At 40.2% G+C, this 26,529-nt stretch overlaps 1 protein-coding gene across 23 annotated transcripts in view; it reads left to right on the top strand.

The window, feature by feature from the left end:
- The window catches only part of MAGI1 (membrane associated guanylate kinase, WW and PDZ domain containing 1), a 636,912-nt gene that overhangs the window by 421,489 nt on the left and 188,894 nt on the right, over positions 1-26,529 (top strand). The gene's annotated exons all lie outside the window — the stretch shown is intronic.

A 26,529-nucleotide genomic window follows, 5' to 3' on the forward strand; every position in this document is an offset into this window, starting at 1 on the left:
TACTTTTTGGCCATTAAAAAAATTGAGCTATTTCACTATAGTCAAGTTGCCATTAGCAAAATAGAACAAAAAGTACAGCTCCATGAAAACTAATTTTTTAAAAATATTTATTTATTGAGAGACAGAGAGAGAGAGAGAGAGAGAGAGAGAGAAAGCATGGAGGAGGGAAGGCAGAGGGAGAAGGAGAGAAGTAGATTCTCCTCTGAGTGCAGAGCCTGACACTGTGCTGGATCTCAGGATCCTGAGATCATGACCTGAGCCAAAATCAAGAGTTGGATGCTTAACTGACTGAGCCACCCAGGCACTCCTTTGAAAAATCATTTTAAAAGTGAAAAAAGGAAACACATTTTCTTCTTGTATTTAATAACACATATTCTTTAGGACACCTGGGTGGCTCAGCGGTTGGGTGTCTGCCTTCAGCTCAGGGTGTGATCACAGGATCAGGGATCCAGTCCCACATTGGGCTCCTTGAGGGGAGCCTGCTTCTCTCTCTGCCTGTGTCTCTGCCTCTCCGTGTCTCTCCTGAATAAATAAATAAGATCTTAAAAAAACAAAACAAAACACAGGAATCCCTGGGTGGCTCAGCGGTTTAGCACCTGCCTTTGGCTCAGGGCGTGATCCTGAGTCCCTGGATCAAGTCCCACATCAGGCTCCCTACATGGAGCCTGCTTCTCCCTCTGCCTGTGTCTCTGCCTTTCTCTCATTCTCTCTATGTCTCTCATGAATAAATAAATAAAATCTTAAAAAAAAAACCACACACACACACACACACATTCTTTTCCACAAACCAGATAATGTATCCTGTAGTTCTCATGAACTTAAAAAAGCATCTAGATTTTCATCACAGTGTTTTTTTGTTTTTGTTTTTGTTTGTTTGTTTTAGAGAGGGTGAGGGGGAAAGGGAAGAAGACAAGAGAATTTTAAGCTTAGGCTCTTTGCCCAGTGCAGAGCCCAATTTAGGGCTCCATCTCACAATCCCGAGATCATGGACTGAGCTGAAACCAAAAGTCAGTGCTTAACCAACTGAGCCACGCAGACACCCCTTTACTCACAGTTTAATTGATCTTAAAAGTTGATGTCATTCTCTTGATTAAGGAATGTCGTTTTTCCACTACCTTTCCCCCTTAGTGGGCTGTGGGTCTGAATTATTGCACTGGGTCTATATATATATATATATATATATATATATATATATATATATATTGCTGCAATCAAGATTAGATCAGTGGGAATCTACAAATTTGACAACAGCTATATGAAATAACTTGCCTATAAGATAGTGCCATAATTTTCTAATTAATTGTGGAGCAGTGCCAAAGACAGTTGTTTTAGAAATACACAATGATTCTAAATAGAGACCAAAAAGGAAAGCAAAAAAAGTCTAAAATGTTGAACTCTTTTTAATGAGGCTTAATACTCCAGTTTATGGAGGCCTTTGCTATTTCTTTTTGTAGCTTTCTGGACCTTCTGATTGACTACTTACATTCTTACCTGGAGGTGATCTCATATTGGTAGAAGTTACTTTATAAATATCTGAATGCCTGCCGTGTACCAGGCACTTTCTGTGTATCAGGGATAGCTCAGTGAACAGAGCAAACGTACCTTACCCTCCTGGAGCTTGTATTCAAATCCATGTTAATTTAGTCCTAATAAGTTCAGCAATTAGGGAATAAGGTTGAAATAATTAGTTAAAATGAGTCCTTTCATCTGCGAGGAGTTTGTTCCTAAAAATGCCTGTGGTTGGCAAAATTGAAGTTTGCTTGATTGCTTGCATAAAAGTCCAGCCCAGTGGAACAATACGGTAGAGAATTGCACAGCAGCCCTCATTCACTCCTCAGTCCCACTTTTCAAAAGTATTATATATAGATTTAATTTGGTTTTCTCCAAACCTCTCTACATTAATATATATGCACACATCCCAGCTCTCTTCATATAATAAGTAGACTAGATTCATTCTTATTGGTCTCCCAGTTGGCAGCTTTCCACATCAGTATGTGTATACCCACTTCATTTTTTTGTAATAAGAACTAGAACCTATTGATTAGGTGGCTATTTGCTAAGGCTTGCTCATTTTGTTCTCACAAAACTCCAAGACCTGTTTATTCATTCAGCAAATATTTATTTAGCAACCTTTATGTGCTACGGGCTGTTTCAGGTGCTTGGGATATTATTGACCAAAACAGGTAAAGATCCCTCATGGGGTTTATGTTCTAGTCAAGGAGACACTAGATAGTAGATGTACTAAACAAGTATATTATTTTGTGTATTAGAAGATGGTAAGTGATACTGGAGGGGAGCCAAACAAGAAATGTGGTCAGGACTGGAGTCATGGGGTACATTGCAATTTTAAACAGGGTGGTCAGAGAAGATCTCACTGGGGAAGTAGTATTTAAGCAGAAACTTGAATGAGTGTGTCACTCAGTCAAGTAGAAGGGCCCTGTGGCAGAATTACAAAGGACCCGTGCAAAGGCCCTGTGGCAAAAGTGGTACCTGCTTTGTCTGAGGAACAGCAAGGAGTTCAGAGTGATTGGAAGGAATCAGGAGTGCAATGGCTAGAACTCTGGAAGGGAGAGGAAGGGAGAGTGTAAGAGTGTCAAGGAACCCAGACAGATCATGCCAAGCATTTTAGACCATTTTAACCCTTTTACTGCTAGTGAAATGGGAGTCATTGCAGCGTCTTGTTTGAGATGATGACACACCTCAGCATTTGAAAAGTCTTTCTTTTTTTTATTTATTCATTTTATTTTATAAATAAAATAAATTTTATTTATTTATTCATGAGAGACAGAGAGAGAGAGAGAGAGGCAGAGACACAGGCAGAGGGAGAAGCAGGCCCCATGCAGGGAGCCTGACATGAGACTTGATCCTGGGACTCCAGGATCACACCCTGGGCCAAAGGCAGGCGCTAAACCGCTGAGCCACCAGAGATCCCCTGAAAAGTCTTTTTTCAGGTAATGTTTTAAGGGCAAACGGAGGGGTGGAAGCAGAGAGCACAGTTAGGAAGCTGTTACTGGAAATCTTAGTGCTAGTTGATGGTGGCCAGACCAGGTGTGGTTGGATATATTCTGGAAGTTTACGCAGAATTGTCTGATGGATTAGATGAGGGATGTGAGAAAGAGAGGAGTTGAGAATGACACCCAAGCTTTTATAAAACCCCAACAGGTAGAAGGATGGCGCTGCCCTTTGGTGCATGGGGCAAGCTGGGCCTGTGACTTCTTATGGTTTAAGATTGGTGATTCATTCTTTTTTTTTTTTTTTTTTTTAAGATTTTATTTATTTATTCATGAGAAACACAGAGAGAGAGAGAGAGTCAGAGACACAGGCAGAGGGAGAAGCAGGCTCCATGCAGGGAGCCCAACGTGGGACTCAATCCCGGGTCTCCAGGATCACACCCTGGGCTAAAAGCAGCGTTAAACCACTGAGCCACCCAGGCTGCCCTGGTGATTCATTCTTGATTAAGTTTGAGTTGTCTCCTAGACATGGAAGCGGGTTGTCAGGAAGGCAGTGGGCATAGATTGTGGGAGGTCATGGCTATACCATGAATTTCATCTTTCTTCCTCAGTTTGAGAATGCTAGAGATGATGCTGACAGAAGCATCATTGCACATATACGTAGGTATCCAATTGTGCATCTTTCCAGGAGTTAAACTCCTAAAGGTGGCCTCACTGAATTATTTATTTATTTATTTTTAAAAGATTTTATGTATTCATGAGAGACACAGAGAGAGAAGCAGAGACACAGGCAGAGGGAGAAGCAGGCTCCACACAGGGAACCCAATGCGGGACTCGATCCCAGGACTCCAGGATCACGACGTGAGCCAAAGGCAGACGCTTAACCACGGAGCCACCCAGATGTCCCAAATTTAAGAATATGTGCATTTTAGCTCAGAAATACTTCCACATTACTCTACCCCCTATCCCACAATGGCATACTTTACATTTCCATCAGCGTATGCAAGAGTATCCGTTTCTCTTCTTCTTTACAAAAACTGAAAATAGTCTTTTTAAGTTTTGCCAGTTTTATCCATGATAGCTTTTCCTTCAAGCTCATATGTCTTCTGGCCTCAGAGTCCATCCAACTTCTAGAAGACATAAGAGTTTTCTGTTGTTTTGCCCATTGTGGGTACAGTGTGATGCAGGTCATGTTTGGTAAGACAAACTAATTGCTTGAGGACTTAGCTCCCTGCGAGAGGATGTAACATACTCAGCATTGTTCAAGCAGCTAATTAAAGACTAATGGGGAGACAGCTAAGTAGCAGTTTTAAAGTACATCTCCTTTAAAAGGGGAAATTTTGAATTATATCACCCTGAGAAAGAACAATTCCTTCTGACATTTGGACACCTTTTAATAGCACGTGTTGAATTAAGATCATTGGCAGAAGCTAGGTAGTTAGAACATTGAGTGTATTCCAATTTCTTCAAAGTTATACAATGTCAAATGAGCACCAAGTTGGAATTTTTGGTTTGTTTTTTCCTTTTACTAAAAATCAAACAAACAGTTGCTGTGACCCAGCTATGTCCTGTATGTCATGTTAGGTCCGGAGGATGCAAAGATGTACAGAACACAGCCTTTACTCTCATAGAGGGTCCATTGGCAATGGTGGGAGACACACAGATGGCCGGGGATAGTCCAGCATCATGTGGATTAAAGAAATATGTAAAGATTAGGGCACAGAGACATAGGCCTGCTTTATCCAGAATTTAGGTCAGGGAAGAGTTGGGAGGGACAGGCAGGGGGAGACACATAGAGGCCCTTGCTTGTCCTGACATGGAACCTGGAATTTGTCCTGAGGGTGGTGGGAGTAGAAGAGCTTAGGCAGGGTCATAACATGGTCTTTTTGTATTTGTCAGAAACCAGTCTAGTAACCTTCTAAGGCAGGGGTCATTAAACTATGGTCCCCAGACCACTGCCTGTTTTTATTTAAAAAGTTTTATTGGGACACAGACCTTTGTTTAGGTATAGTTTGTGGCTGCTTTTCTGCTACGATGGCGTATTGAATAATTGAGACAGAGATCCTTTTTATTTTTTTAATATTTATTTATTTATTCATGAGAGACACACAGAGAGAGAGGTAGAGACACAGGCAGAGGGAGAAGCAGGCTCCCTGAGGGGAGCCCAGTGTAGGACTTGATCCCCAGACCGGGATCATGACTTGAGCCAAAGGCAGATGCTCAACCACTGAGCCAGCCGGATGTCCCGAGACAGAGATTCTGTGGCCTCCAAAGCCTAAACTATTACTCTCTGCCCCTTTGCTGAAAAAGTTTGTCGATCCTTGATTTAGGGGATGAAATTAATGCAGAGAGGCCAAGAGGAAAGCTGTGGTCTAAGGAAAAGTTGAAGTTAAGGGAAAGCAGGAGGGGAGAGACCCAAGGGGTATTCAGGACAGAGTGATGAGTGATGGATGGGGTGGGGTCAGGGGGGGAGATGAAAGGGAGAGATGGCATCCGAGTTGGCAGGTGGGGTCTTGCAATGAGTGACCAGGGAGACTGGAAGGTCAAAAGGGACATCTAAGTGGAGATGCCCAGGACAATGTGGGATAAATGAGCCAAGGAGTGGCACAGATGTGTGTTCAACCTGGCAAGCTTGTACCAGTTTTCATAGTATTTTGTTAATATGTAGATGTTGGGAAACTCCTTATCCCTCTGCCCCATCTACTACCCTGTTCTGGAACTGAGTGTCCATTTCTACTGTTTTTAATCTTTCTTGACCAGTCAAGATTTGGCTTCATGTGCACATACTTCAAGAAGCCTTCCCTACAGACCACAAGCTGTGTACTCTGCACCCTTGTATAGCGTCAGTGGAAAGTCTTTATTGCTTCTGTGGTTCTTTTCTCAAGTACACATTTCTTTACTTCTGTAGAACGTAAGTTCACAGATAAGTCCAGTATCTCATACAGTTTTGTGTGCCTACTAGGTCTACCGTGAAATCACAAATTAGGTGTACACAATTTATTTTCTTAGTTACAGAACCTGATAGTCAAATGATAGAGCAGAGGAAACTTACTCTGCCTCTAATGTCATTCAGTCATTCAACTAACATTAATTTGTTTCTTTTTTTAAAAAAGATTTTATTTATTTATTCATGATAGGCACACACACACACACACACACACACACACACACACAGAGAGAGAGAGAGAGAGAGAGAGGCAGAGACACAGGCAGAGGGAGAAGCAGGCTCCATGCCGGAGCCTGACATGGGACTCGATCCTGACATGGGTCTCCAGGATCACACCCCGGGCTGAAGGCAGCACTAAACCGCTTGAGCTACCAGGGCTGCCCTCAACTAACGTTTAATTGAGCACTTTGTATATGCCAGACACTTTTCCAGGGACCAAGGATGCAATGATTGCCCTCATGGAAGTTATATATTAATAGAGGAAGACAGACAGTACGTTGCCCTAATTTTCTAATTCCTGCAACCCTGGAGCATAATATTGCAAGAGAACTCTGGGATTTTATTCCTGCTCCATTGGCTTATTTTACAGGTATCTAAACTGCAGAGAGATAGAACTTGAACTGCCCATCTCACTGCCCTCCAGTGGAGGGGAGGCTTTCATTTGTGTTGTCCAGGTTGGAACAGTGTGATTTGATTCCCATTCAAGAGCATAATAATTCATTGTTCTAATGCACTTTTAAATGCAGAGAGTTGCTTGACATCTTTACTTTGGTGAGCATCAATTCTGAAGTTTTTCTTTTTGCTATTAATGTAACCTTACCAGACCTGGCTTTTACTGCAAAAGCTCTGCCTTAATGGGGTCAAATTTAGGGAGGAATGCTTTGCCACTGTCCACATTCTTTTCTCATAGCCGCTATCTGTATTTGTGAAAACTGACAGGGAAAATGAAGGGACACAGAGTCTTTGGCAGCTTTCCGTTTTCAACTTTACAGGAGTTGAAAGCATCAATTTTCATTTCATGCTTTGAATTGCTTGTAATAGGGGTTTTTAGCAAATCTTTGGTAGGCAGATGAGCGAGAGTCTGGGGGCTGTTCACGGAAGGAGTGTCTCAGGCAGGCAAGAGAATGAGCCCCAGGGAGAGAACCAAGTGTGTGCGGGAGAATTAAGATCCAGGAGCATTGCTCCCCCAACTTTGCCAAGGTGAGTTTCTCTCTGGCTTGCCAGACACTTTGTAAAATTACTCACTGATTGAGTGCTTCTGTTTGGTTTCTTCGTGTTATAAATGTCACACAAAGAAGCGGAATCGAGGGCACGGTAATATTCCATTGATAGTAAAAAAAAAAAAACCCACAAGGTAAAGAGGGATTTGGGGCTCCAGGATCTCTTCTTGGGGAATGACAGAGGATGTCAGAGGACGTAAGTCACGATTTTGATAGCAGAGCACTTACCCAGCGGTAGATTGGGTTGGAAACTCCCAGGGCAATTGACCAGGTTATTCTTATGGTGTGTCTTCCTTAATGGGAAGCCAGCAAGCCTTTGGAAAATCACAGCTTCTGGGCAGTTTCTCCTCTATAAAGACACACATTAGCTACAGCACATTTTGTGACTTATTGCAGGCTGAGGAGAAACCTGCATCCCCCATCCCAGAAGCTTCCCTGTACCATGTTTGCATTTTCCAGCACGCAGAATGAAGGTGTTGGAGCGAAATGTTCTGCTTGCCAACCAGAGAGAAGGTGTTAAAAAAAAAAGTCTGTTACTTGCCAGTTTGAAAATATGTATGTTCCAACATTTTGTCATTAAGAAAGCTTCTTGTAGATTGAGGTGGCTTTAATCTAGATAAATTTCAAGTATTTTAATGTATGTGTCAGAGGTGTCTAATTTCACGTATTTAAATCACAATTTTTTGAAGTGAATTTTATTCACATTTGACCTTACAATAAAATTCACTTTTTGCTATACATTTCTCTGAGTTTTAACAAATACGTACAATCATGTGACCCACCAGGCCATTCAAGATACAGAATAGTTTTGTCACCACCCCCTCAAATTCTTTTCTATAGCCATTTTGTTTTCAACCCCTTTCCCAGCCCTCCCAGGCAATCACATATATCTTCTGTTCCTGATAATTTTGGTTTTCCGAATGTCATCAAAACGGAATCACGTAGTGAATCTTTTGGATTTAGCTTTTTTTTACTTAACTAAATGGATTTCAGAATCATCTAGATTGTTGCTTGTATCGCTGATTTATTCTTTTGTATTTGCTGCATAGAATTCCATTGTATACATGTACCACACTATATTTATTCCTTCATTAGTCATAGGGCAGTCAGATTATTTCCAGTTTCGGGGGATTATGAGTAAAGTCACTAAAGGAACTTTCCAAGAGGGGAAGACAATAGGCTGAGCATCCCAGAGAATCAGATGTGTAGTGGAGAGGTTTTGAGTAAACATAGATTTCCATTTTGCTTGAGTCATAGCCAAGAGGGAGCTTCTCTGGGTTATGTGGGGAGTATGTTTAACTTTGTAAGAAACTGTCAAACTCCTTCCCAGAAAGCTATACCATTTTGTGTTCTCCCTTGGCAGTGTGTAAGTATTTCAGTTGCTTTGCATCTTCACCAGTATTTGGTATTGTCAAATTAAAAAAAAAACAAGAATTTTTTAGACTCTAGACTTTCTAATAGTGTGGTGGTATTTCTTTTTCTTTTCTTTATTTTTTAAAAGATTTTATTTATTCATTCATGAAAGACACACAGAGAGAGAGGCAGAGACAGAGGCAGAGGGAGAAGCAGGCTCCATGCGGGGAGCCCAATGTGGGACTCAGGACTCCAGGACCACACCCCAGGCCGAAGGCAGGTGCCAAACCGCTGAGCCACCCAGTGATCCTGTGGTGGTATTTCATTGTGATTTTAACTTGCATTTTCCGAATGATTAAGAATGTGGAACATGTTTCTGTGTGCTTTTTTGACATCCGTGTGTCATCTTTGGTGAACTGTCTTCCATCCGTTTTTGAAATGGGGGATTTTTTTCAGTCATAAATGTTAATGAAACATACAAAGTATCACACAGCGCTGTTCACTGTTGGTTTGCCTGATTTTTAAAAAAATACCAAACGAAAGAAAAAACCAAGATGGTATTTTCAAACGTTATTTGTAAACCTCTTGTTTTAAACATCAAGCTTATGGTAGGAGTCAGACAAATCTGGGACAGCTTGGCTCTTGTCATTGACTGTCCAGGTCATTTTGGCAAGTCATTTGACTTCTGTAAAACTCGGTTACTTCATATATAAAATGGTCTTAATGCCTAACTGTTGATAGTTGTGATTAAATGCGTGCCTTGCATAGAACCTAACACATGGTAGACATTCACTAAATGATAAATCTTATCACAAATATTGTCAGTATTACTGATTCAGGTAAATTTATGTAGGGAGTTCCTTGTTAAATTCATTTACCTTTTTAACCTCAGTATCTATAGTACCCAGTGCACGAAAGGCTTGAATGAACTGGTTGCATGAATGAATGAATACATGAATGAAGGAAAGCATGCATATAGCATTTATGGTTGACCTGCCAAGAATATTACCAAAAGAGTTTTGTGATCCACTGCCCTGAATCTAGAAGTATTTGTTGAATTGTACCTTAGTTATATTTCCCATTTATTTTAGTACTGCAGTTATTGACAACTTTTTATCTACACACTTCAAATTTATTTTTAGGGAGGCCAGAGGGTGTAAGGATTTGGGATGATGTATATTTTCCTTTTTTTTCTTTTTTCTTTTGTATATTCTTTTTTTAAAGGCCAAAAGGGCTGTGAACCATGACTCATTTTTAGGTTTCTCTTCCACTTGAGTGTGATATCTGTAAGTAATTGCAGAGTAAATCATTGGCGTCTCAGCTCTGCCAAACAAACCCCGTTCTACTGGAGGTTGCTGCCAATTATTTCTTGGCTGGTGTTAGGATTGTGGGTGTATTACAGGCTGGTCTTGCCTTTCTTCAAGAAGGAGGGACTGTAGATACAGCATCTGGGCTCCTATGACCTGACCCCAATTTGAAGAAATCGCTGACTTTGGCAGGGTGCTCTCAGAACCTCACCAGTTCCAAGACTGGTCTCCTGAAAGCACTGTTCCAGCTGGACTCTGCTGAGTCAGCTCTTAGAACTGGGTCAGAACGTCTCTTTCTGTAGGCTGAGCGATACTTGAAACCAACCTTCCCCTGAAAGGGAGAAAGTTAACTTTAAGCCACTTTGCCTTCTTTTGCAAAAGCAGCTTTTTGAGGCCATCAGAATGGAAATAGGAGTTGAGAATGTCAGAGTCTAGGTGCTCTGTGATGTGTTAATTATTTCATGTTCCATCTAGGTAGGAACTTTACACCACTGTCACTGTGGAAAGTTCTCCAAATTGAATTGCCTTTCATATTCTGGTAATCCATTTCACCTTTGAGAGGCTAGTAGAAGCAATAATTTCATCCTCAGGGAGAAAATGACAAAGCTCTGGTACAGATTTTCAAAGAAACTCTCTTACCTGGTGAATTACTACCCAACCTGAATGTGTTTTTAGTTCTTCATCATTCAAAACTCGGTTCGAATATTCCTTTGAGTTCTTACAGAGGCTGGTTCTTCTTAAACCTCATCTTGGTTATACCTAATCGAACACGAAGAGCTGACCTGCAGGGCACACTTCTAATGAGAAGGTAAATGCCCTTGAACTTTCTCCCGCTCCCAGCATCCCTTCTGTTGCTGTGCAGTTTGTAATTGTTTTGGAAGTTGTTGTTGGCATAGCTATTTCAAACAGACATTGCAGTCAGCACACACTTGCCCTGTCATAAGAAACACCCCTATAACACACTTAAGAAAGTCCGTGGAATTCAACAAAACAGGCCCTAGTGAGAGGTCAGAGACACACACACCTATTATTTCCGACTAACAGAGGCAGGCCAGCTCTCTCATACTTGGCAGCCCATTCTCACCGTGACATCGCCTCATTGAACTGCCTTGCAAGAATCATGCTTTGGAGCTGAGAATAATGAAAGTGATGTCATGATAGGTTAGAAGACATTTTAACATTGGTTACAAGATCTTTCAGTGGTGTTGGTCTGAGAGCAATAATGGCATCCCGAAGGAGACAGAGCTTAAGATTGAGCCTTGTGCTTTCGGGACGGCGGCCACCAGCCACGCGTGCTCCCTAAGGCATCTCTAATGTGGCCAGTCTGGATGGAGACATGCTGCTGAAGTAAAGTATACACCACATTTTTGAAGGTTTAGTACGAAAAAAAGAAGGTGAGATATCTTAATAACTTTTTATTGATTGCGTATTGAAATTGTAGTAGTTTGATATGTTTATTTCATATTTCATACCATATGAAATGCATGCTAACATATTTCATAAGGTAGAGCAGATATCTTATGAAATTACTTTGTCTTGTTTCTTTCTACTTGCTTCCGTGTCAACATATGTGATTTAAAATTACATGTGTAGGGGACGCCTGGTGGCTCAGCAGTTGAGCATCTGCCTTGGGCCCAGGGTGTGATCCTGGAGTCCCAGGATCAAGTCCCACATCGGGCTCCCTGCATGGGGCCTGCTTCTCCCTCTGCCTCTGTCTCTGCCTTTCTCTCGGTGTCTCTCATGAATAAATAAATAAAATCTTTAAAAAAAAAAAAGATAAATAAAATTCCATGTGTGGTTTACATCATGTCTCTATTAGACAGCGCTCAAAGATTGAGTGTGACAAAGGAACCGTGATCCCAAAGGTTGTGGAAGCTGAATTCCTGTCTTGTGGTCACTTGCAAAAGAGGTGTATCCATGTTTGGAAAATTCTCGGTTGTACAGCAAAGCCTGGGGGGAGTTGGGGGCAGATCAGAGGGGCTTAGGGTACATGATGGCTGGGGTTTCTTGTCTGGGTAATTGGGCTCACGGTGGCCTTGGTGGGAAGTTCAGGATAGAGAAATGAGGTAACAAGGTCAAAAAGCGAGGGAAAACCCCAGCAGTTTTTCTGGAGAAGCTTGCCTTCTTCGAAAGTTTGATTTGACCTCATTTTCATGCTCAGAATCCTCATGTATGTCAACGTTGGTGAGCCTCTGATGTGATACACTTAATAGGAATTCCAAAAGGCTGCCACCTGAAGTTAAGTGCTTCTGTGACATATTTAAAATCATCCTTTTAGCTAATATTCCCAAGAATTTTGAGGGAGGCTTGTGTGTAATGTGGCCAACTATGATTTTTTTTTTTTTTTAAATCTGACTGTGAGAACAGGTTGAAACTCTCATCTGCCTGGTGTTCCTTCTAGTGCTGGGTATAATCAGAAACTCAGAATAAATAAGACCTAGATTTCTTGTCCACAGAGAGCTTGCTCACTCACCAAATAGTGAGTGCTTACTATGTGCCACATACAGTTCTACAGCCAGGGATAGAGCAGCAAGAAAACGGCTTAAAATCCCGGTCTTTAAGGAGTTTACATTCTCTTAGAACCTGTAATATAATTTAAAACACTCATCTGGAATGAATTTGTGAGCCACAGGGAGACCTGAGATTTTGTAGCTCAACCTACATTTAACAGAATAACTATCCTATTACGTGTTGAACCTACCATAGGGGCTAGTGCAATGCCTTATATATGGTAGGAATCAATTGTGTATCATTTATTCAACAGATATTTATTAAAGACCTACTGTGTTCTAGGCACTTTTCTAAGTGTTGGGCATATATTAGTATATATTCCCCCACAGAGGGAAGATTGCCATTCTTAAAGAGCTTAGATTCCATCTGGGGGGTGAGTAATACAGAGTCAGACAATGGCCATCAAATAGAAGTTGGTGATACAGTATATATCTGAAATTGATAAGAACTAAGAAAGGAAAAAGACAAGTAAAGCCAGGTAAGAGGTATTGGAAATATTGAGAGTATCTGTGGTGGGAAGGGGTGGGTGGGAAAACATTCCAGGCAAAAGGAACACCCAGTGCAAAGTCACTAAGTCAGGAGCATGCCTAACTTGTTTAAACAGCAGCAAGGGGATCCATTGTGGTTGGACCAAAGTGTATAAAGGGGAAGAAAGACTCTCAGAAGATTAAGTCAAAGAGGTAATAGGGAATTGGATGTTGTGGGAACATAAACATCATTTTTATTTTATTTTTTCAGATTTATTTTATTTTTATTTACTTATTTTTTTAAAGATTTTATTTATTTATTCATGAGAGACACACAGAGAGGCAGAGACACAGGCAGAGGGAGAAGCAGGCTTCCTGAGGGGAGCCCGATATGGGACTCAATCCCAGGTCTCCAGGATCACAACCTGGACCGAAGGCAGGCGCTAAACTGCTGAGCCACCCAGGGATCCCAGATTTATTTTATTTTAGAGAGCAAGAGAGAAGTAGAGAGAGAGAGAAAGAACGTGAACGAGGGGAGGGGCAGAGGGAGAGGGAAAGAATCCTCAAGCAGGACTCCCTGCTGAGTGTGGAGCCCAATGCAGGACTTGATCCTGGGACTCTGAGATCATGACCTGAGCTGAAATCAAGAGTCAGATGCTTAAGGGACTGAGCCACCAGTTCCCTGTGGGAACTTCATTTTTATAATACAGGGTTTAGAGCAGAGATCTTCTGTGGTCTGACTTATATTTTTCGTTGAACATTTTTTTAAATACACAGTAAAAATCTCCCTGATTGGCGGACAGTTATTTGAGCCTTAACAAAGGCACACAGTCTTGTAACCATCACAGTCAAGATACAGAGTCAGTCATTCCAAAAATCTCCCTCATGCTGCCCCTTTGTTGACTTAACATTTCACAGGACATTTCTAGATGCTCTGTGGATATTAGACTACAGGGAGGCAGGCTTGGATGCCAGAAGACCAGTTGGCAGGCTCATGCCGCTATCGAGGTGAGCGGTGATGGAAGCTTGCCCGGGATGTGCAGGAAATGGTCGGATTCTGGGTCTATTCTGAAGGCTGAGGTTTGATAGGAGGTGTGAGAGGAAGAGAAGAGAGAAGGATGACATCATGATTTTTGCCCAGAGCCACAAGGAAAGCTGGAGTCCTCATTTACTGAGATGAGGCAGGTTGCAGGTTTGATGGGGAAGATTGTAATTCAGCTTTGGATATTTTGGGTCTCATTGCCTACTAGCTACCTAAGCAGAGATATCGGTGGGCAATTCTGCTGAATTGAAATGCACAATGAATGTTTAGAAACCAGTGTGCAGGGACACCTGGGTGGCTCCACGGTTGAGCGTCTGCCTTGGCTCAGGGTGTGATCCTGGGGTCCTGGGATCGAGTCCCGTGTCGGGCTCCCTGCATGGAGCTTGCTTCTCCCTCTGCCTGTGTCTCTGCCTCTTTCTATGTTCCTCATGAATAAATAAATAAAATCTTAAGAAAAAAAAGAAAGAAATCAATGTGCACATTTTGGAACAGCTGGAAAAAAATCTGTGATTCTTACGGAAACGTCTTGTCAACCTTTAGAATTCAGAGGTGCTTGAGTAATCTGATACTGAAGATTGTTCTCAGCCACATCATTTTTATTGTCATTTAATTCATTTCCTTATCCATTCTTTGGTGGAAAGATAAATATCCTTTCTGTGCAGAAAACACACAAAGTTTAATACTACTATAATGATCCTGGTATTTACTTTATTTATTGATTTAAAACAATGACCTATGTTAAGTGCAAGGATGAACTGGTTCAGAAGGATTCTTTTTATTCCACCAAAAATTTTAAACTCCAGGAAGAACTCTTGATGTTTGACTTTGGATCACTGTGTATCGTTTTACTCACTTCTGGTGTCTTTAGCTGCCAGCGCACTTGAGTTGCAGAAGAGAGAACGGAAGGGAAGGCTAAAATTAACAAGATATGATGTTAGTTGGCAAAAAGCTAGGATACAAAATTCTATATATGGTTTAATCTCAAATTAGATTGAAGACTTGTATGTACACGTATGGAATACTTTCTGAACAGAATATCCCAGAACCGAAAAGCCACCATCTCTATGTTATGAAATCATGGGAGAATTTTGCTGTATTTAAAACATATTACCATGTTTTTGGGATTTATGAACAAATCCATTTTTCTTTTTTTATTTTTTCATTTATCAAATGTTTACTCGGTGTTAGATTTAGACTTGGACAGGGGATAGACTAATGAACACGACAGAAAGAGACTTTGCAGCTTTGAGATAATAGCCTTGTGAGATCGTTATCAAGTTAGAATTAGGAAAGACGATACATTAATTAATGAAGAAAGAATGCAAATCAACTTGTACAGTTTCATTGGGTTTTTTTAATGCACTTGTACTAAGTGAGGTTTTTATGAATCCCTCTCCATCCATGTTTCTCCCTAATAGAGGCTCAGAAGAGTGGGCATTTGTGATGATGTGACTCCTTGCTCTATTTCTGTAGCCACTTGGGGAATGTGCTTATAGTATATCCTCACCAGGAAGAGGGACTACATAGGGCCTGAACATGTGCCAACCTTGGGCTTCAGCGGTCCTCCCACAGGGCAGCAGAAAACATCATGGTCATCATGGTTCCTTGGCAGAAACTTTGGTGTGGGGCGGGGTGGTGGGGGATCACACCTGCTGTCAGTATTATCTAAGACACGTCACCTGGTTTTGCTAAGTCTCTGTTACCTCATCTGGAAAATACCAGGGCTGAACTGGTGGAGCCTAAAATGCAGTGACTCCAGAATTTACGCAGGCTTTGGTGGTGTTAAACAATGTCTGATTTGAATTTCAGGTATGTTCACTTCGTGAATATTTACATGAACGTAATTATCCAGCCTCCCTTTTGCCATGAGAGGCCTAGTGCCAAGTCCATATTTTGTATCAGTGACCCAAAAAATAGAGCTGATTTCAGAGAGCTTGCAGGAAATGTCTGTTCTTACTGAGAGACTTGGCCCAGGGAGATTTCATTTTCCCTCCATGACTGTTTCTCCATCTAAGCTTAAATATGTTTAATGGAATTGGCATCCAGCTCTCATATTAGTTAGTGACTGGCTAGGTGCCACAAATGGGAATAAAGAATAGAAGAGGCTATTTTGCACCTCAAGATTTGGAACCTTCAAGAGATGTCTTTTTGTACCTTCTCTGTACTGGATCTCATAGCTGGTTGAGTTTTACTTTCCTCTTTTTTTTCCTCCTTTCTTCTTGTGTGAAAATGTTGATATGGTGACTTCCTTCTAATTTTATCAAATACAGTATGTCCAGAAACAAAACAGAACCATGTTTCTGCGTGCGATTCCTGGCAGAAGTTGTGCGATTTCATCTTGGGATAAAACTGTGAATTTGTGGAAAGCAACATGGTATGGGTACTTAGGGAAAGCAAAAGAAATACATAGCCTGGCTGCCAGAGTCGCCTTTGTCTTGGCGGCTGGAGGAAGTCACTAGTGATTTGTGGGAGCTGAGGCTCCTGGGGATAGACAGTTGGTCAACAGGCAGGCATGCTGGCGAGAGCCATGGGGCAGGCAGTAATGCATTTCCAGAAGAATCTCATTACTTATGCATTCAAATTGCACAAGTCAAATGTGTGTGTAAGAGAGAGAGACAGAGAGACCAAGAGATAGTGAGACAGGGAGAGAGAGAGAAAGACCACAAACAAGAACAAGCATAGACGAAATAGTGCAGTTAGGCCCACCAGCTGTGCCTGGAGTCCTGGTGACATGGGACACATGAACCTGCTGTCCTCTCTTCCTGGGAGAGAACCTCCCACAGCCTCAGCGCCCCCCCGAACTGAGCATGAGACTCTGCTTCTTGAAGGCACGTATTGTGCATAGCACGGCTCCTATGACTTCTTCATCCAGGGCTCATCTGAAGAAACAGGGAGCTGTTCGAACACTGAAGACAAACGGACTGAGTTGAATTTATCGAGAGGAGAATATTGTTTTATGTGGACAATCTGTGGGATTTTTTTCAAAGGCAATGTTAGCTGTCCTGTAGGGCCGGCGTTAGGTGAAGCAAGTGAGGGACTCTCCTGGGGCACAGAATTTAAGAAGGTGCTAAACAATGTAGTGATCAAGAGAAATAATATTTTAATGTGTATCTTTTAAAAGATTAAAATCATTTTAAATAAACATAGGATTGGGGGGTGTTGTTTTTTTTGTTTGTTTGTTTGTTTTTTGGTTTTTTTTTTGGCCTCAAACTTTAATATGGCTTAGTATGGCAATTGAAGTTGTCTTTATTGAAAACTGATGTTTTTGGATGAAGAAGTTGTGAGATACAGACACACACACACACACACTAGAAGATTACTAAGCCATAAAAAAGAATGAAATCCTGCTATTTGCAATAACATAGTTGGAGCTGGAGAGTATTGTGCTAAGTGAAATAAGTCAGTCACAGAAAGGCAAATACCATATGATCTCACTTATATGTGGAATTTAAGAAACAAAACAGATGAACATATGGGAAGGGGTGGGGAAAGAGAGGCAAACCAGAAAACAAACTCTTAACTATAGAGAACAAACTGAGGGTTGCTGGAGGGGGGTGAGTGGAGGATGATGGGGATTAAGGAGGGCACTTGTGATGTGCACTGGGTGTGTGCCTAAATGATAAATCACTAATTCAACACCTGAAACTAATATTACACTGAATGTTAACTAACTGGAATTTAAATAAAACCTTGACACTACAAAAACAAAACAAAATGAAACTGATATTTTGTCCATCATGGGTTTTTTTTTTTTTTGCATTAAATTTGACTTTTGAAAATATGGTGTGAAAATAGTATTTCTCTTGATTACTGAGGCTTTGTTTTTTGTTTGTTTGTTTTGTTTTGTTTTTGGCACTTCCTTAGGATTGTGCCTCATCTGCTTCATCCATAGTTCAGCTCCAGTTTTGGTATTTCCTTTAATATATAACTTCAGAAGCCTTGAGTGAAATAGGATTCCAGGAGACAAAAGAGCACTCAGGGGACAGTCTTCCAGAAGCTCAATTCTTCTAGAAGAGTAACTGTGTGAACAAATTGAACCCCTTTTTAATGTGCCATGTTATATGAAAGACTTTATATATTTATTAAATAGCTATTTATTGAACACTTAGTATGCACTTGGGAGGATTCTAGGTGCCAGGGTTACAGTGATGTACAAATTAGAGAAAATCCCAGGATTTGCAGATCTTACTTCCCAGTGGTGACCAAACATCTTCTCTGTCCCCCACAACAACTCTGCAATATAGGTAGCAGTTCTACCGTTTTACCAGGGAGCAAAGTGGGGCTCAGAGAATAACCCTAGCAGCAGATAACAAAATACAACATTGTCTAGCACGGAATCTAATGTTGAAAGGACTCAGAGAAAGTCAAACTTATCATGACATGGGCTTAGTCAATAGGAAGCTTTCTAAAATACATTAGCCTTATATTGTCTTTTTTTTTTTTAAGATTTTATTTATTTATTTAAGAGAGAGAACACAATCTGAGGTGGGGGGAGGGTCAGGGGAGAGGGAGAAGCTGAAGGTTCCCCGCTGAGCACGGAGCCTGACTGGGGCTCTATCCCAGGACCCTGAGCTGAAGGCAGATGCTTAACTGACTCAGCCACCCAGGTGCCTCGCCTATATTGGTTCTTAAAGGAGAACATTGTAAACATATTCAAGTGTAAGACTAAGGGTAGACAACAATACAAGACACGTTTTCTGTGATTTGGGCAAAGCAGTAAAATGGCACAGAGAAAGCCAGGCAAAAAGATGAAGATACAAAAATATATCTACTTCAGTCAGCAGCATCCAATAAACTTCCAGAATGGCAAACAGTGTTGACTTTTTAGCCAGGGTACTAGGACTGGAAGCCCTTTATCCCGACTCAGAGAGGAGGAATACTATGATTGATTAGCAATATCTGTATGGAATTTTCATAGATCATCACTGGTTTCATGCTGGTGTGTTACAGTGATCATGATAATTGGTGTTGCTATGTTGATTATTCCAGTGCCCTGGAGCTCAATTTCCAGATAACCAGTGTTAGGATGCTTAAAAGGTATCATTTAATGGGTTTAATGATTGTTACATTTTTTGATGGAAGAGTTTGTTTATTTCTGCAAAACTGTATGGTGGGATTCCAACTGTGATTGCATTGAATATATAGATATAGATTAGTTTAGGAAGGATTGATATTTAAAATGTATTGATCATATACAGGTATTGACCATGAATCTAAAAATTTCTCATAATACACTTATATAGATTTTATAAAGTTCATTTACATCTTCTAGTTAGATGCATCTCTGAGTATTTCTCTTTTTTTGGTGCTATTAAAAATGGTATTTAGAATTTTTACTTTGGCTATAAATTACAAGTATATCGAAATATAATTCATTTGACCAGTTATTTTTGTATTCAAAGAGGCAACGCCTCTAAACTTGCCTGTTAGTTCTCATAGGTTCATTGTAGATTTTATCAGACTTTCTACATAGATCAGGAGTCAGAAGACTTTTTCTTAAGAAGCCAGATAGTATATTTTAGGCTTGTGAGTCGTATGGTTTGGCAGTTTCTCAACTTTTCCCCAATGTAGGGGAAAGCAACCATAGATAGTATATAAGTGAATGAGTGTGGCCGTGTTCCAATAAAACTTAATTTACAAAAAACTGTTGCAGTTTGCCATTCCCCGATTTGACTAATCATGCCGTTGGAGAAAAAATAGTTTTACATTGTCCTTTTCCAATCTGGATGCCTTTTATTTCCTTTCCTTGCTTTATAGTGCTGACTAGCACATTTAGTTAAAATGTTGAATAGAAATGGGTAGAGCATCTCTTCTTATCTTGATGGTTTTTTCACCATTAAGTATGATGTTGTAGATTTCTCACAGATCCCTTTTATAAGGTTGAAGAAGTTCCTGCTTATTTTTAGTTAGCCAAGGATTTTTATTAGGAATTGATGTTAGAGTTTGTCAAATGCTTTCTGTATGTCTATTGAAGTGATCATATAGTTTTTCTTTTTAAATTCAACTATGGCAAATTATTTTGATTTTCTATTAGACCAATCTTCTATTACTAGGATAACCCTACTTAGTCATGACATATTATTCTTCTTGTTATTGGATTAGATTTGTTTATATTTTATTTAGAATTTTTATATCAATGTTCATGTGAGATATTCAAGAATATATAATTTGATTCTACTTTGATGAAAAGAAACATACCCTTATGTATGTGTATACACTTACGTTTATATAGTTTTATATGAAAGGAGTAAATACAAAAACTGGGGTATTTACATTGTTATTTTAGACATGGCTTGGGGAGATAGGGAAAGAATAATTAAGTTTGCCTTCATGTATCTGCAACGTTTGCTTTTTTTTTTTTTTAACTGTGAAAAAAAATGTATACGTCTACAGTTAAATTCATGGGTAGGCTACACTTCTGGGAACTGCGTAAGTTGGAGAGAAACAGTCTGTTTTTTTTGGCAAGAGTTTGATCCTTCCTAAAACCTGTTGAACAGATCAAATGTTCCTATGGTCAGGTTGCTGAAGGTTGGAAAGGAAAGTAGTGTAGTAGGCACAGGTTTTTGTAACTAGACAGATCTGTCTTGGAATCCTGGTCCTGTTTCTGTCTTACTATGGGTCTTTAACTTTTATGTGTTTAAATGGACATGATAAGACCCACTGGACAATTTTGTTATAAGGATAAAGGCTAATGTAAGGAAACTAGAATATAGAACATTTTCAGTAAATGGTAATCTCTACTACCACTGCTCCTGCTGGTACTATTTATAGGATCAAAGAAACTTGAGATATCTAGTTTACTTTTACACTCAATGTCTAAGTCCTGTCTTCATCTTTGACAAGTCATTTCTTACTTCTGCTTAGGCACTCTGAAGGACAGGCATTCATGACCTTCCCCTGGAGTGGTTAGCAAAAACTCTCCAGCTATTTGTCTAGCGTCCCTTTATTTTGTGCCACATATTACACGCTAGCAATGTTGGCTTTCTCTCTGTCCCTCTAGAACATGTTAGCTTATTCTTAGCTTGTTACATTTGTATTATGGGTTCTCTTAGCCCAGTATGCAAATCTCACTCTCATCACTTAAAGTCATGTGACTTGGACCATTCTTTAACTGCTTTGTGTCTTAATTTACTTACCCATAAAAGTAAGATAATGGGGATGCCTGGGTGGCTCAGCAGTTGAGCATCTGCCTTCAGCTCAGGTTGTGATCTGGGATCAAGTCCCACATCGAGAGCCTGCTTCTCTCTCTGCCTGTGTTTCTGCCTTTCTGTGTGTGAATGAATAAATGAATAAATAAATAAAATCTTTTAAAATGAATAAATGAATAAATAAATAAAATCTTTTAAAAAAAAGAGAGAGAGATAATAATGGTGCCCTCCTTATAGACTGACATTGATAAGCTTATTACTTGTAAAGTGTTGAAAATGGTGCCTGGCATATAATAAGTTGTTCAGTACTCTAAACTGGATCTGCCTTACTCTTGTTAATCAAAGCTAAATAAAATTAATTTGTTAACATGTTTTTTATACCACTTCTCTGTTAAAGGATAATTCCTCCCTATTGCTTTCTTTTAAATGTTTTTCCCCCACTTGTGCATAGATGCTATATTTTTTCTTTTTACCCACCCAAAAAATAGGACTTGTATTTTTTATTTTATTTTAATTTTTTTTTAAAGATTTTATTTATTTATTCATAAGAGACACAAAGATAGGCAGACACACAGGCAGAGGGAGGAGAAGCAGGCTCCATGCAACGAATCCGATGTGGGACTCTATCCGGGTAATTCGAGATCACACCCTGAGCCAAAGGCAGAGGCTAAACCGCTGAGCCACCCAGGCATCCCTAGGACTTGTATTTTTTAATCTTTTCTTGTGAAGTTGGGTATAATTGTCTAAATAGACAAAATTATTTTATTTTATTTTATTTTATTTTTATTTTTATTTTTTTAAAAACATTTAATTTATTTATTCATGAGAGACACAGGGAGAGAGAGAGAGGCAGAGACACAGGCACAGGGAGAAGCAGGCTCCATGCAGGGAGCCCGACGTGGGACTTGATCCCAGGACTCCAGGATCACACCCTGGGCCAAAGGCAGGCGCTAAACCGCTGAGCCACCCGGGCCGCCCGACAAAATTATTTTAAATCTTCACTTTATGCATCAAATTACTAGCACTATCTTAGAAGTGTTTTTGATCAGCATGCCATTTGTATTTTCATTTAAGATATGCCAACATCACTAAAGGAGACAGAGTCCAATACAGAGACTGGTGACATTTTTTAAAATTGATTCATCAGTCATTATGGTTGTCCAGTCACCCACGGGTCCTCTTTTTTCAGGGATCTTTTCGGGGAAATCCTACCAAATGCATTTTGAAATCCAGATACCTTTTGCTCTATTTTTTGACCTATGATATGTAATGAAGAGTCTCAAGAATAACATTGGTTGTGTTTTTTTTTTTTTTACATGGAATATCCTAGTAATCATTATGTGCTTTTGAAGGGTACATTTAGTATTTGTCAGGTAGAAAGGTCTGCTTTAACAAGGTCTTCTGAAAAAAATTTTTTTTAAGATTTATTTATTTATTTATGACAGACACAGACAGAGAGAGAGGCAGAGACACAGAAGGAGGGAGAAGCAGTCTCCATGCCCGGAGCCTGACGCGGGACTTGACCCCAGGACTCCAGGATCACACCCTGGGCCAAAGGCAGGCGCCAAACCACTGAGCCACCCAGGGATTCTCCTGAAATTTTTTTTAAGTAATCTCTACACCCCACATGGGGCTTGAACTCACAACCCTGAGATCAAGAGTCACATGGTCAACCAACTGAGGCAACGAAGAGCCCCATTCTTCTGAAGTTTTAGCTATAGATTCAATTGAAGATCATTTGGATGCTTTTATAAATAACACTATGTACTTTGAGTGATAGGCCTTCAGTATATGCATTCATGATTTTCAAAACCATTTAAAAAACTCATATTTTCTTCTACCTTTCACTGAATTCAAAATTTGAGAATAAATTCATGTTGTATATTTTATATTGCCTTGGTAGAAAATTATTTGAAGTAATTTGCATACACTTGAGTAAAGGGTGGGGTGGAATGCTCCTTAGTTTCAACCATGGTGATTTTTAAAATAGAATTTTCCAAGCAATTAATCCCTAATGTGGGCAGGTGCATTTGGGTTTTTCATTTGCAAGAACATATTTCATGTTTAAAATTTTAATGAAAAACAATAAAAAGCAAACTGGTTCATAGGTTTCTGGAAAAAGAGATGACCTTTCTTTGTTCTCTTTGAGGTAACAAATTAGTAAATGCATCTGAGTTTTAAAAACACTGAAATCCACTTTTCTACAGATATCATTGGCAAAATTGAACTTGTTATTCAGTAGTTGACAGCTTGGTTTGCTTGCTTTTTTTTAAGTAGCTCTTTGAACCATGGAGTCTAAAAGAAATCCAAAAACAACTAGACAGCCAGAAAAAGAGTGGGATAATGGGAAAAATAGTTGTTTAGTCTCTATTCATTCCTTATTGTGTTTTCTGTTTTTTTTTTTCCCAAAGGTTTTATTTTTAAGTAATCTCTGCACCCAGTGTGGGGTTTAAACTTACAACCCCTGAGATCAAGAGTAGTATACTTTACCGACAGCACTCCCTTAGGTGTCCCCCACCAACAACTCAGTATTTTGTAAAAATAGTGTTGAGTCAACATTCGCCAGATAATGTTTTCTTGAACATTTTTCTTTTTTTTTTTTTTATTTATTTATTTTATTTTTTTTATTTATGATAGTCACAGAGAGAGAGAGCGAGAGAGGCAGAGATACAGGCGGAGGAAGAAGCAGGCTCCATGCACCGGGAGCCCGATGTGGGATTCGATCCCGGGTCTCCAGGATCGCGCCCTGGGCCAAAGGCAGGCGCCAAACCGCTGCGCCACCCAGGGATCCCTCTTGAACATTTTTCATCGTAAAGGATCTTTAAAAGAAAATATCCTGGGAGGATATAAACCAAAATAATGAGTGTGGTTATTTCTGTTACAAATGGATTTATATTTTCTTTTACTTATCTGCCTTAGAATTCTGATTTCCACAATGCACATATTCATTTTTATAAAGAGGAATGTTTCTTTTTTTAACTTTTATTTTGGTAAAATAATATGTGACAAAATTTACCATTTTAACCATTTTTAAATGTACAATTTAGTTGCATGAAGTGCATTCCTGCTGTTGTGCAACCATTGTCCCCAAAATTTTCTCATCTTCTCAAACTGAAACTGTTACATTCATTAAACAATACTTCCCTGTTTCCCTCTCCCTCAGACGCAGGTCACCATGTGTCTTCTTTCTGTCTCTGTGATTTTGACTCTGCAAGGTACCTCATTTAAGTGGAATTATCTATTTGTCCTTTGTATTTGGCTTATTTCGCTAAGCAAAACGCCTTCAAGTTTCATTGGTTGTTAACATATATCAGAATTTCCTTGCTTTTAAAGGCTGAATACTGTTCTCATTATATATAAAATCTGATATTTTAATCCATTCATCCATTGATGGACATTTGGGTAATTTTCATAAGGTTTTTTAAAAAATAACCCTTCAAATGTGTCCTTTCCTTCATAGTTAAAAAATACCTCTTTGATATCCATGTTTTATCTTTGAATCTCCAGAAAACTTTACAAGTGGACAAGGGTCACTGGCCTCACCTTACAGATGTGGAAACTGTGATTCAAAAATGTTACAGGTTTTCAGGTGAATATAAAGTATTCATATTTGCAGCCAGGCCTTGGGACTCCAGGTCTGGTATTGTGACGTTGGTGCATGAGTTCTGTATCCTAGGTCACATGATGAAATGGCCTGTAGGTGGCAGGTAGCTAACATACTGCTGTATGTTTTGCTTTGTTAATTTATTTACAAGTGAGAGAGAACTCATGAATGCATGAGTGGGGGTGGGGTTGGAGCAGGGGGCAGAGGGAGAAGCAGATTCCCCACTGAGGAGGGAGCTCAACCCGGGGCTCCATCTCAGGACCCTGAGATCCTGACCTGAGCCGAAGGCAGATGCTTAACCCACTGAACCACCCAGGCGCCCCCCAGTGTTTTTTCTTTAAATTGAGGACTTTATTGACCATCTGAGTGAGATGGTTCCATTGTGGGACATTATCCCAGGTATCAGAGATCCGTTAACATTCCTGCCTTTACACATTAAATGGTGGTAGCGCACCCAGTCCTCATTATGTGACAGCCAAAATCATATCCGCACATTTTCTCCAAGCTTCCTGGTTGCGGTGAAGATTGAGCATTACCCTTCCGTTAAATCTTAAGTGTCGGGCAGCCCCTGTGGCTCAGCGGTTTAGCGCCACCTTCAGCCCAGGGCCTGATCCTGGAGACCCAAGATCAAGTCCCACGTCGGGCTCCCTGCAATGCAGCCTACTTCTCCCTTTCCCTATGTCTCTGTCCCCACCCCACCCCCCATGTGTTTCTCATGAATAAATAAATAAAATCTTTTTTAAAAAAATTCTTAAGTGTCTAAGACCTACAGAACATTTTATTTTATTTTTTTGAAGATTTCATTTATTCATGAGACACACACACACACACACACACACACACACACACACACACACACAGAGGTGCAGAGAGATACAGGCAGAGGGAGTAGCAGGCTCCATGCAGGGACCCTGATGCAGGACTCAATCCCAGGACAACAGGATCACGCCCTGGGCCAAAGGCAGGCGCTAAACCGCTGAGCCACCCAGGGATCCCTACAGAACATTTTATATTCACTCTCCACGATTAGACATAAAATAAATGGAAACTGCCCAGAAGTAATCTTTTCATATGACTTCTGGTATTACAGAATTATTCAGTATAACAAAAGATGCTACAACATGAAATGAAATGGACATTATCTCTAGGTGTGTGCCTACAGTTCCATTAGTCACCATGGAGGAGAAGGATCTTCGAATTGCTTGTGGCTCCCAGGACCATCTCTGTGAACTGACTCTGAGATGAGGGCTCTGGACAGCATGAGATCCAGAACCTCTACTCAGAGACTGGCCATTCCAGTGTCGGGAGAGTGGAGGGTTGCATTCATTTCTGCAGTGAGATGGACTGTATTGAGCTGTGCAAGCTGATGGCTTTTCATCACTATTGAGTCTCAGTATATTGGTCTTATTCTAGAGGCACATAGTGCCTCTCTTACTTCCATCCATCTAGTTTTAGGCTTCATGTATTCAGAAATCAGGCATCTCTGGTATACTGACCAGAATAGGACGTGGTGTCTTTCTCTTGCCACACCCAGCTCTAATGCCTATTGCTAAGTTGCTATGGCTAGGACTGGGACTATGAGTCATAATTCATACCATGAACACTCTCCATACCCTTGTTGGGAACTCTGGACAGAAATAAATGAAATGCACTGTGTAGATTGACGACACGGATGGCAGGGACTTGGGAGAACTGGAGCACACAGAGGGAATATCACTGCTCTCTGTTCTAACCGTGTATGCCAGGCAGTGGGGCAGGCCCTGTGTTATCAGGTCTTCTCCATTTTTTGAGATAAACTGGAAATCTGTATTTTGTTTTCTGTGAATTGTCCCCATTTTTACATCATGGTAATTACTTGTTTTCAATTGTGCTCAAACACATAGGACATAAAATTTGCCATCTTAATCTATTTAGTGTACAATCTAGTCACATCATATTTATACTAGACGTACAGTATTGTGAAGTACATTTACATGGTT

Source organism: Vulpes vulpes, chromosome 9, assembly GCF_048418805.1.
Source record: "Vulpes vulpes isolate BD-2025 chromosome 9, VulVul3, whole genome shotgun sequence".
Classification (NCBI taxonomy): Eukaryota; Metazoa; Chordata; class Mammalia; order Carnivora; family Canidae; genus Vulpes; species Vulpes vulpes.